The following is a 12,744-nucleotide window of genomic DNA, read 5'->3' on the forward strand; positions in this document are numbered from 1 at the left end:
AACATCCTGGGGGCTACCATTGACCAGAAACTGAACTGGACCAGCCACATAAATACTAAGGCTACAAGAGCACATCAGAGGCGAGGAATTCTGTGGCGAGTAACTCACCTCCTGTCTCCTCAATGCTCTCCACCATTTGCAAGGCACAAGTCAGGAGTATGATGAAATACTCTCCACTTGTCTGGATGAGTGCAGCTCCAAGATGCTCGACACCGTCCAGGACAAGGAAGCTCACTTGATTGGCACCCCAACCACAACCTTCCACATTCACTCTCTTCACCACCGACGCATAATGGCAGCAGTGTGTACCATCTACAAGATGCAGTGCAGCAACTCACCAAAGCTCCTTAGACAGCACCTTTCCAAGCCCACAACCTCTACCAACTAGAAGGACAAGGGCAGCAGATGCATGGGAACACCACCACCTGCAAGTTTCCCTCCAAGACTTGGAACTATATCGCCGTTCCTTCACTGTTGCTGGGTCAAAATCCCAGAACTCCCTTCCTAACAGCACTATTTGTGTACCTACATCCCTAATAGATGTAGTGGTTCAAGAAGGCAACTCACCACCACCTTCTCAAGGGCAATTAGGGATGAGCAATCAATGCTGGCCTTGCCAGCGACACCTATCCCATGAACGAACAAAAAAAAATGTTGATGTTCAGAGGGAGACTTGGGTGTACTCATACAAAGAACACAACAAGTTAGCACGCAGGTGCAGCAAGCAATTAGGAAGGCAAATGGCATGTTGGCTTTTATTGCAAGGGGATTGGAGTACAAGAATAAAGATGCCTTGCTACAATTGTATAGGGCTTTGGTGAGATCACACCTATGTGTGCTGTTTTGGTCTCCATATCAAAGGAAATATATACTTGCCTTGGAGGCGGTCGAGCAAAGGTTAACTAGACTGGTTTCTGGGATGAGATGGTTGCCCTATGATAAGAGGCTGAGTAAATTGGGCCTATTCCCTTTGGAGTTTAGAAGAATGAGAGATGATCGCATTGAAACATGCAAGATTCTGAAGGGGCTTGACAGGGTAGACACAGTAAAATTGTTTTCCCTGGCTGGGATATCCAGAACAAAGGGGCACAGCCTCAGGATAAGGGGTTGATCATTTAGGACTGAGATACTAACATTTGAATTAGGAGCAGGAGTAGGCCACTCAGCCCCTCAAGCCTGCTCTGCCATGCAATAAGATTATGGCTGATCAGATTGTAACCACAATACCACATTCCTGCCTACCGCCAATAACCTTTCACCCCTTGCTTATCAGGAATCAATCCACCTCTGCCTTAAAAATATTCAAAGACTCTGCTTTCACTGCCTTTTGAGGAAGCGAGTTCCGAAGACTCACGACCCTCTGAGAGAACAAATTTCTCCTCATCTCTGTCTTAAATTGGCAACCCCTTATTTTTAAACAGTGACCCCTAGTTTGAGATTCTCCCCACAAGGGGAAACATCCTTTCCACATCCACCCTGTCAAGACCCCTCAGGATCTTATATGTTTCAATCAAGTCACCTCTTACACTTCTAAACTCTAGCGGATACAAGCCTAGGAATGAAACCGGACGGACCACCCGGCATCAACCTCGGCACCCAAAACGACAATGGCAAACCCAGCCCTATCGTCCCTGCAAAGTCCTCCTTACTAACATCTGGGGGCTTGTGCCAAAGTTGGGAGAGCTGTCCCACAGACTAGCCAAGCAACAGCCTGACATAGTCATACTCACGGAATCATACCTGACAATGTCCCAGACACTGCCATCACCATCCCCGGGTATGTCCTGTCCCACCGGCAGGACAGACCCAGCAGAGGTGGCAGCACAGTGGTCTACAGTAGGGAGGGAGTTGCCCTGGGAGTCCTCAACATTGACTCTGGACCCCATGAAGTCTCATGGCATCAGGTCAAACATGGACAAGGAAACCTCCTACTGATTACCACCAACTGCCCTCTCTCAGCTGATGAGTCAGTATTCCTCCATGTTGAACAGCACTTGGAGGAAGCGCTGAGGGTGGCAAGGGCACAGAATGTACTCTTCAATGCCCATCACCAAGAATGGCTTGGTAGCACCAATACTGACCGAGCTGGCCGAGTCCTAAAGGACATATCTGCTAGACTGGATATGCGGCAAGCGGTGAGGGAATCAACAAGAGGGGAAAACATACTTGACCTCGTCCACAACAATCTGCCGGCTGCAGATGCATCTGTCCATGACAGTATTGGTAGGAGTGAGCACCGCACAGTCGTTGTGGAGACGAAGTCCCGCTTTCACATTAAGGATACCCTCCTTCGTGTTTTGTGGCATTACCACCTTGCTAAATGGGATAGATTTCGAACAGATCGAGCAATGCAAAACTGGGCATCCGTGAGGCGCTGTGGGCCATCAGCAGCAGTAGAATTGCACTCAACCACAATCTGTAACCTCATGGCCCGGCATATCCCCCACTCTACCATTACCATCAAGCCAGGAGACCACCCTGGTTCAATGAAGAGTGCAGGAGAGCATGCCAGCAGCAGCACCAGGCATACCTCAAAATGAGGTGTCAACCTGGTGAAGCTACAACACAGGACTATCTGCATGCCAAACTGCGTAAGCAGCATGCGATAGACAGAGCTAAGCGATCCCATAACCAACGGATCAGATCTAAGCTCTGCAGTCCTACCACATCCTGGACACTTAAACAACTAACTGGAGGAGGTGGCTCCACAAATATCGCCATCCTCAATGATGGGGTAGCCCAGCACATCAGTGCGAAAGATAAGGCTGAAGCATTTGCAACAATCTTCAGCCAGAAGTGCCAAGTTGATGATCCATCTCGGCCTCCTCCTAAAGTCCCCAACATCACAGATGCCAGACTTCAGCTAATTCGATTCACTCTGCGTGATATCAAGAAATGACTGAAGGCACAGGATACTGCAAAGGCTATTGGCCCTGACAATATTCCGGCAATAGTACTGAAGACCTGTGCTCCAGAACTTGCCTCGCCCCTAGCCAAGTTGTTCCAGTACAGCTACAAGACTGGCATCTACCCTGCAATGTGGAAAATTGCCCACGTTTGTCCTGTACACAAAAAGCAGGACAAGTCCAACCCGGCCAATTACCACCCCATCAGCCTACTCTCAATCATCAGCAAAGTGATGGAAGGTGTCATCAACAGTGCCATCAAGTGGCACTTGCTTAGCAATAACCTGCTCAGTGACGCTCAGTTTGGGTTCCGCCAGGGCCACTCAGCTCCTGACCTCATTACAGCCTTGGTTCAAACATGGACAACAGAGCTGAACTCAAGAGGTGAGGTGAGAGTGACTGCCCTTGACATCAAGGCAGTATTTGACCTAGTATGGCATCAAGGAGCTCTAGCAAAGCTGAGGTCAATGGGAATCAGGGGGGAAACCCTTTGCTGGTTGGAGTCATACCTAGCACAAAGGAAGATGGTTGTGGTTGTTGGAGGTCAATCATCTGAGCTCCAGGACATCACTGCAGAAGTTCCTCAGGGTAGCGTCCTAGGCCCAACCATCTTCAGCTGCTTCATCAATGACCTTCCTTCAATCATAAGGTCAGAAGTGGGGATGTTCGCTGATGATTTCACAATGTTCAGCACCATTCGTGACTCCTCAGATACTGAAACAGTCCATGTTGAAATGCAGCAAGACCTGGACAATATCCAGGCTTGGGCTGATAAGTGGCAAGTAACATTCGCGCCACACAAGTGCCAGGCAATGACCATCTCCAACAAGAGAGAATCTAACCATCTCCTCTTGACATTCAATGGCATTACCATCGCTGAATCCCCCACTATCAACATCCTAGGGGCTACCATTGACCAGAAACTGAACTGAAGTAGCCATATAAATACCATGGCTACAAGAGCAGGTCAGAGGCTAGGAATACTGCAGCGAGTAACTCACCTTCGGACTCCCCAAAGCCTGTCCACCATCTACAAGGCACAAGTCAGGAGTATGATGGAATACTCTCTACTTGCCTGGATGGGTGTAGCTCCAATAACACTCAAGAAGCTCGACACCATCCAGGACAAAGCAGCCCGCTTGATTGGCACCCCATCTACAAACATTCACTCCCTCCACCACCGACGCACAGTGGCAGCAGTGTGTACCATCTACAAGATGCACTGCAGCAATGCACCAAGGCTCCTTAGACAGCACCTTCCAAACCCGCGACCTCTACCACCTAGAAGGAAAAAGGCAGAAAATGCATGGGAACACCACCACCTGCAAGTTCCCCTCCAAGTCACACACCATCCTGACTTGGGACTATATCGCCGTTCCTTCACTGTCACTGGGTCAAAATCCTGGAACTCTCTTCCTAACAACACTGTGGGTGTACCTACCCCAAAAGGACTGCAGCAGTTCAAGGCAACAGCTTACCACCACCTTCTCAAGGGAAATTAGGGATGGGCAATAAATGCTGGCCTGGACAGCAACGCCCACATCCCATGAATGAATTTTTAAAAAAGCCTGTCCAACCTTTCCACATAAGACAATCTGCCCATCCCAGGTATTAGTCTAGTAAACCTTCTCTGAACTGCTTCCAACGCATTTACATCCTTCCTTACATAAGGACACCAATACAGTACACAGTACTCCAGATGTGGTGTCGCCAATGCCCTGTGTAGCTGAAGCATAACCTCCCTACTTTTGTATTCAATTCCCCTTGCAATAAATGATAACATTCTGTCAGCTTTCCTAATTACCTGCATACTAACCTTTTGTGATTCATGTACTAGGACACACAGATCCCTTTGTATCTGCAATTTCTCACCATTTAGATAATATGCTTTTTTATTCTTCCTGCCAAAATGGACAATTTCACATTTTCCCACATTATACTCCATTTGCCAGATTTTTTCCCACTCACTTAACCTATCTATATCCCTTTGTAGCTTGCTTGTGAGATGAGGAGAAATTTTTCTGCTCAGACGGTTGTGAATCCTTGGCATTATCTACCCCAGAGTGTGGTGGATAATCCATCATTGAATATATTCAAGACTGAGATCAATAGATTTTTGATCTCTCAGCGAATCAAGGGATATGGGGAGCAGGCAGAAAAATAGAGTTGAGGTCGAAGATCACCCACAATCATACTTAATGGTGGAGCAAAATGTTCTACACCTGCATTATATTCTTCTATAAACTTAACTGGACCAGCTATATAAATACTGTGGCTACAAGAGCAGGTCAGAGACTGGGCATTCTGCATCGAATAATTCACCTCCCAATTCCCCAAAGACTTTCCCCCATCTACAAAGCACAAGTCAGGAGTGTGATGGAATATTTTCTACTTGCTTGGCTGAGTGCATCTCCAACAACACTTAAGAAACTCGGCTACCCGCTTGATTGGCACCCCATCCACCACCTTAAATGTTCATCCCCTCTCCCACCCGGGTACCATGTCTGCAGTGTGTACCATCTACAAGATGCACCGTAACAACTTGTTAAAGCTTCTTCAACAATGGCTTCCAAACCCATGGGGCTGGATTTTAAAGCCCCTCCACCGTCGGGAATGTTGGCCGGCCACCGACCCTGACGGCAGCAGGCCCTGTGCTGATCTCGGTGGTGACGGCGAGGCCTCGTGGTGGCCACCCCACCGCTCGGTGACAGAACCCCCATTTAGATATGTAAACTAATTTATGTACCTGAATTAATGAGGGTCCCGTCACCTCCTTGATTGCCGCACCGATCTTCATTTGGGCAGCCGACAATACCGTGCCTTTGAATCCCCGTTCAGTGAAATGTGGCGTGACACCTATGGGGAGTGGGGAGGAGGATTATTTCTCTGTGCGGGAGGGGGTTAGTGGGGTAACATCGCTGTGGATTGGTCAGGGGTGGGGGGTGATGGGAAGGGGTAAAGGGCAAAGGTGCCGAATTTGTGGGGGGGTGGGGGTGGGAATGTCAAATTGCTAATAAACAAAATCCAGGGTGGAAAAGGGCAGGAATGTTTTGAAATGCCATTGGGTGGGTGGGAAAATGAATTTAATGAAAATGTAATTCTTTTGTTTTGGTCATTGAAATGACCTGGCCCTTTCATTTTAAAATCTCCAGTACAGGTTGTAACCCCTTTAAAAATGGTGCCGGCACATTAGCAGCAGACGTGTTGCCTGCGATGTGATCATGGGGGGGCAGGTGCTGCGGCCATGCAAACAAGCTTACTGGCAGGGCGAATTTCAGCGGCGGACTCTTAGAATCCAGCCCATGATATCTGCCACATAGAAGAACAAAGGCAGCAGCTGCATGGGAACACTGCCACCTGCAAGTTCCCCTCTAAGTCACACATCATCCTAACTTGGAAATATATTGCTGTTCCTTCACTTTTGCTAGGTCAAAATCCTGGAACTCTCTTCTACAGCACTGTGAGGGTACCTACACCACAAGAATTGCAGCAAATCCAGAAGGCAGCTCACCACTACCTTCTCAAGGGCAGTTAGGGATAGGCAATTAATGCTTGCCTTGCCAGCGATGCCCACATCCCATGAATGAATTATAAGAATAATACAAGATTTTTAACAAAATAATACATGGTGTTGCACTTAGAGTGATGAGACCAAGTGTGATCTTCAGGTGAGGTGAATTAGACGTGTAATTCAGCCCCCATTTTGAAGTCAAATGTTCTGTCCTTAATTTTATTTAGCACTTTGATGTCATAGTGAAATAGCAAAGATACACCAAGTTAGGAAACAGAGAAGTAGAGTTGTTGGAGCGTAGGAGTTTCTCTGCAATATAGGCTGAGGAGCTGGGCGAAGCAAAGTTGAGGTGCTACAGCACCATTAGTGGCAAAATGATCTCATTACTGTATTACAGGTTTACATAGGCATGTGTGCATAGGAATGTATAATGGAAACAGCTGAGACAAAATTGTGGCAGTAATGTAAAAAAAGCTTGGTAGACAGGAAGGGCACATATGTAAGATTTTAATGTATCTCCAGAGATAGGTACAGAGAGATAGATATATACAGAGATAGGTATAGATTGCTATACATGTTGAAAGAAACAACACTTTTGGATTTTGGCCTCACTTGTGTATTTACAGAGTTACAAAGCAGTTTTACCACAGTCATCTTTGTTTGATTCATTTGATTTGACAAGGCAATATCAGTAGGAAACAGGCAAGTATTTGTTCCGTTTCCAGTGTACTAGTGCTGCATTCCACTGGTCCTTTGAGTACAAATACTCCACACATGCTTAGGCAGGAGGTTTAACATTTAACACAGTTAGGAAGCTAATAACCTACATTTTATTTACTGTGTAAACTGCTTAAGAGAAATATTATAATCTTACCATAGAGATACTAAAGTTATTGACAGATTTCCAAGTAAAATTAATTCAATTGTGCCCTAGAATATGAAAAAAACCAACAAGAATTCTGACCTTCCAATTTCAAGATACCTTTTTTGTTCACTATATTAAGCACAAGGGGAGAATTAGCCTTCGTCATTCTGAATTTTAGTGCAGTAAATGAGTGCACAGGGGACGAATTTCGGGTGATGGTATCGCATGACTTCTGAGTTTCCAGGGTGTGTATCTGCTGAAACAGGAATTCAGACCCTTACATATGCTAATAACAGCCTAATTAAATTTAAGTTACAATTGGACCCCACTGAGCAGAGCTGTGCTTATATGTAAGTATGGTTTGAGCTGGGAATGATGCAGAGCTGGCAGTATATTTGAAGCTTCTCTGCTCAGCATCAAAGTAGATACTAATCTCAAACGCATATCTGTGATACAACAAGGCCACAATAGTTGACCTAATGAATCTTGCTCTTGTTATATTAGACCAACACATGCCAAATGCACAAATATTTTCACACTGCCTTTTCAACTGATAGCTCTCACAGTAATGGATGTGGAGATATGCTGAAAATTTACAAATATATATACATATATAGTGAAACATTAGTGTCAGAAGCAACATATTCATTTCATTTCCTATTTTCAAAGTTAAAATGCTTAGTGAGATAATTTGTGGATTAGCTCTGTATCAAATCAACCCACCCTTTTCCTGTCGGCAAGGCAAATAGTTACTGTGTCTGAATTTGTTGGCTATCAGTAAAGAATGCAAACTAAAAAATCTCAAGTACAATCATGTTGCCTGGTCAAATCACTACAAGGACCATCAATACAGTGTTCACACTCTATGCAGAGATGAAATGAGAATGTAATGTGTGGTGTACGTTGACAGATGACACCATGTACTGCAAGCCCCAGTAGGCATTGTGCTTAGATGCAGTAGATTTGTGGAAAAAAGAGCCTCGGTGACAGATAATCTCCTGTCAGGTGGCATGGTCTACTGACTTCAGCATGCTACATAATTAGGATCACGAAGAAATGTCTGCACCAGTGACAATCCTGAAAGATCTTAAAAGATTTTCAGAGAAATAAAAATCTAATTTCCAAACCTTCCCTTAGACTACAAGTGGGCTTGTAAAATTCAAAGTACGGTGCAGCAGGTACACTAGTCATAACAGACAAAGAAAAGACTGAAAAACTGAAACAGTCTCTGCCTCCAGGTCTGGCTGTGAAAGAACTGAAATAAGGAGCTGAAATCTCTAGATGTTCAAATTTTGTCGAATAAAAAGACGCTACAAAAAAAAAGTGGGCTTATAAATTCATTAGGATCTTGTTTCATTCTTGTATAACCTCAATCTGCAGTTAGCAACTTATTACAGAACAAATGAATGGTGGCAATAATTGATGTCAGTCTGAGAGCAAGAATGTGAAATACTCAAAGAGTGAAAATTGTTTCCATATTGGAGAAGGTCGTATCCCATTTCATCTCTGACAAAAATAGGGATACCAGAATACTCCATCATGAGAAGAATTTATGTGCAGCATGCCATGCATGAAATAACCCATAGCAACCCATTGCATAATGATAGCTAGGTGATTTTTTCAATTGTACTTTTTACCAGCTTCATCTGATAATGATAGAATATGGCTGTTACCAATGCAAGATATGATTGCTACATTAAGGCTGTTTAGAATAATCTAGCAAAATAAAGACACAAAGAATATCTGGCACATTTTCTCAGAGTCCTAATGTGAATAAAAGTGTAGATATGAAGTAAATGAGACCAAAGGGTAGAAAACAGTAATTGTACTTTCTATCTATTATTACAAATACCCTGGGTCTAGCTTACAGGGTATAATGGATCTAAAATCAAAGTGCTTTTTAAGGATCATACAGCTGTTGTTCGAACATTACCCTGAAACAATCATGAAGGTGACCACTGCCCTTGACTTTATATCGCAAGGGTCTTTCAGGCATGTGCAGGAGCCATCATTGGAGTCAGTCACTACACTGTTCAAGGCAGACTGGCTCCCCCAAAAGGGTGCAGGATTCTCATGGGGATAACGCAGTGTGAAAGAAACATTCTCAGTGCAATGGAGAAATCTCTCAATTTCCCATCTTGTTCATTCATCCCGATGCTCTCTACTATTGCATTAAGCTGAAGCTCTTTTTTGCCACATTCCCAGCTACACACACTTCAGCAGAGAGTAGCTGGAGCAGATGAAAGAGCAGAGATTTTCTACATTGATGGTTTTTCTAACATGCTGGACTTAATGCTTAATGCATGTAGTGTGTCTTCTATGATCAAGCAACTTCAAAGGAGCTTTCAGGCTTTAATGAAGCCATATCTCTGGCTATTTACAATGAAGCATCTCCAGGATGTTTGGAGATGTACCCTACAACTGATGTTATGCAACAGGCTAGCATGGACTTGAGGAACTCTATGCTGATAATACAATGGTCAATGTTAACAATGTCAGTCAAAAATTCTGGTTCTTTTCTTCTGTAAAAAGAAGCACTTTGAATAAAAATACTTTAAATACTAGATTTTCCTTCTCCCCTTCCAGCAATCTATTATTCTTGCAAAATCAGGACTGTGATTTTTACAATCCAATTAAAGTTCCAGGCATGTGCAGAACACTGCTCTGCTGCATCCAAATGTCAAGCAAAGGCCCAGAATGGTAAAAGAAAAATACTGTGGATGCTAGAAATCTGAAATAAAAACAAGAAGTGCTAGGAACGCTCAACAGGTTTGGCACCATCTGTGGAGAGAGAAACAGAATTAACGTTTCAGATTGATGTCTTCCATCAGAAGTGGAAGATGTTCAAGATGAATAACTTTTAAGCAAGTGCACAGCCAGGGAAAAGGAAGCAGGAAAAGAACTAAAAAGTGAAGGCCAGGAGTGATTAAATGACAAATTTGATTTTGGTGCAAGGCGAAAGAGTGATAAGGAGACAAGTATAAAAACAATGGGCTGAATTTTAACTTTCAGACCAGCTCACAGTGGGGGAGCCTGGCGGGAACCCAGAAGTCTCAGCAGTGCGTTTGCCAGTGGACTTTTAACCCAGCCACTGTTTCTGCATCTGACTTCTCGGTTTCCCAAACAATTAAAGTGAGCAGTAGACAACCTGCATATTTCAACTACAATTCAACTCCAATATTTAAAGGAATCCTGCAAGGTTCAGAATTGAAGCATTTTAGATATGTTCTGACAGAACTGAAACCTGTACGGGGGAGGCTCAACGTGGCAAGGCAGTATTCTGCTACAGCAATACATCTTTGGAAATTATGCTGTAGACTGTAACGACCTGTAGGGAAGATTCTGTTTCCTGCAGATGGAGGGAAGAAGGCAGCCTCAGAAAACGCGTGGCTGGAAATGGCAGAGGAGGTCAACAACAAGAGTGTGGTGCCTCACTCCTAGATACAGTGCTGTAAAAAGTTTAATGACCAGATTAGGGCAGGAAAGGTAAGTGGCATGGCACATTTATGTACAAATCCCCTCATTCTGACTTCACCAGCTTTCTCCTGCACTTCACTCCACATACCAGCTTACCTTGCAGGTTCACTCATCCCTCTCTGCCAAGGCATCTCATCACATCCCCATTTGACCAGCCACCACTGACACTCACCCTCATCTTATAGCAATGTCACACACAACCCTCACAGTACCGTTCACAAATGTTGTCCTTCTATCTTCTTAAAACATTCCACTTTTCACACTTGTATATCCCTTCTTTCTCTCCTTATGGAGAACAGAGCACAGAATACCAGGGAGAGGCAGAGTACCAGAGATGGCCCTGAGTCATCTCCACATTGACAACTGAGGAAGAGGAAGAGAAGGTTGCTGTTGCTCCTGCTGCTGTTCCTCTTGCTCCTCATCTGAGGTCTAAGGTAGAGCTGCATAAGCAGTTCCCATGTTGCTGTGAAGTTCAACAGCTGGGACATGCAGATCTAAATTCATCTCCCCCAATAGATGGGTCCACGAGGAGGTATAAATGGTCATAGCAGCATAGCAGAGGAGGAGGTAAGCATGGAAAATGTGACTAAGAGAAGAAGCCTGTGGCACAGGAATGCAGTGGAATAAAAGCGGGTAGGCCCCAGGGGTGCGGACCATCCAACCTGCCATGTACTGATAGGGGATCCTCACCCCAAGTACAATCCCACACTTCCTCCCTTCCCAGTGATTCTGTTGTAGCCATCTCTCTTATTAGCATCTGCTGTCTGAGTGAAAATGAGAGTGGTGCTTCAGGTCTGAAGTTATTATACTCAGTGCTAAGGCTGGAAGGCTGAAAAGTGCGTCGTCAAAAGGTGAGATGCTGTTCCTCAAGTTTGCGTTGTGCTTCATTGAAACAATGTAGGTGGCTGAGGACAAAGAAATCAGAGTGGGAGTAAGATGAAGGATTGATGTAGATGGAGTGGGATGGACTAACCCCGAAGGAGAACTGGCTCTCTATTATTAAAAAGGTTAAAAATTAAGTTTAAGAAGTCCCTTGCAGCTGGCATGAAGTTGAACAATGTGTGGCCACTTTCTTGAGACAATCTAATACTGCTTGACTAAATTCAAATCAGATGACCTCAGATCCAAGATATACTATATATTTAGAATTGATACAAACTAAAAACACTACGTAGAATGGCATAGTCTACACCACAGAATCAGGCCATTCGGCCCAACTAGTCTATGTTCTACACCAGTGTCCTCCTTCCACTTCTCATTTGACCCTATTAGCATATCAGCGAATCGAAATCCCTGCACTTGAAAATCAAGGCAACCCAATTTCTAACCCTATGAGTTAATGTCACATTTACAAGAGGTTCTTTTTATATATAATGTTTTACACATGCTCAGGAGATCCCAGAAGCACTTTACGACCAACAAAGTACATTTTGAATAATAATCACCATTGTCATGTAATCAAACACAGTAGCCAATTTGCAAAAAGCAAGGTTCTACAAATAGTAATGAGATGGATAATCAGTTAATCTGTTTTACCAGTTTATTTGAGGGGACATCAAGAGTACTCACCTGCTCTTCAATGGCAAAAAGTGTCATAGTATCATTTACATCCACCTGAACAGGAAGATAGATCCTCAATTTAATACCTCATCTGAAAGACAGCAGTGCAACACTCTTTCAGTATTGCACTGAAGTGCCTGCCTAGATTATGTGCTTGTTTTTGGGGTTGGGCTTTAAGCTACAGCCTTTTAATTCTGAGGTGCAAATGCCACTGAACCAAAGTTGACACTATGAAGTTCCCTTTCTCTTTAATACCAAGATGATTCTATAATTAATTAAAAAGCTATAAAGTGCTTTGCCTCAGGAATATAAATTGTGATATAAATATAAAGTTAGAAATGATTGTGAGATATTAGAATACAAAAGATTAATGTGATCATATGAAATTTCTTTGTCTATTATTTTAACAGGAGGGTGAGCTCCAT

This window comes from Heterodontus francisci, chromosome 19 (assembly GCF_036365525.1).
Source record: "Heterodontus francisci isolate sHetFra1 chromosome 19, sHetFra1.hap1, whole genome shotgun sequence".
Classification (NCBI taxonomy): domain Eukaryota; kingdom Metazoa; phylum Chordata; class Chondrichthyes; order Heterodontiformes; family Heterodontidae; genus Heterodontus; species Heterodontus francisci.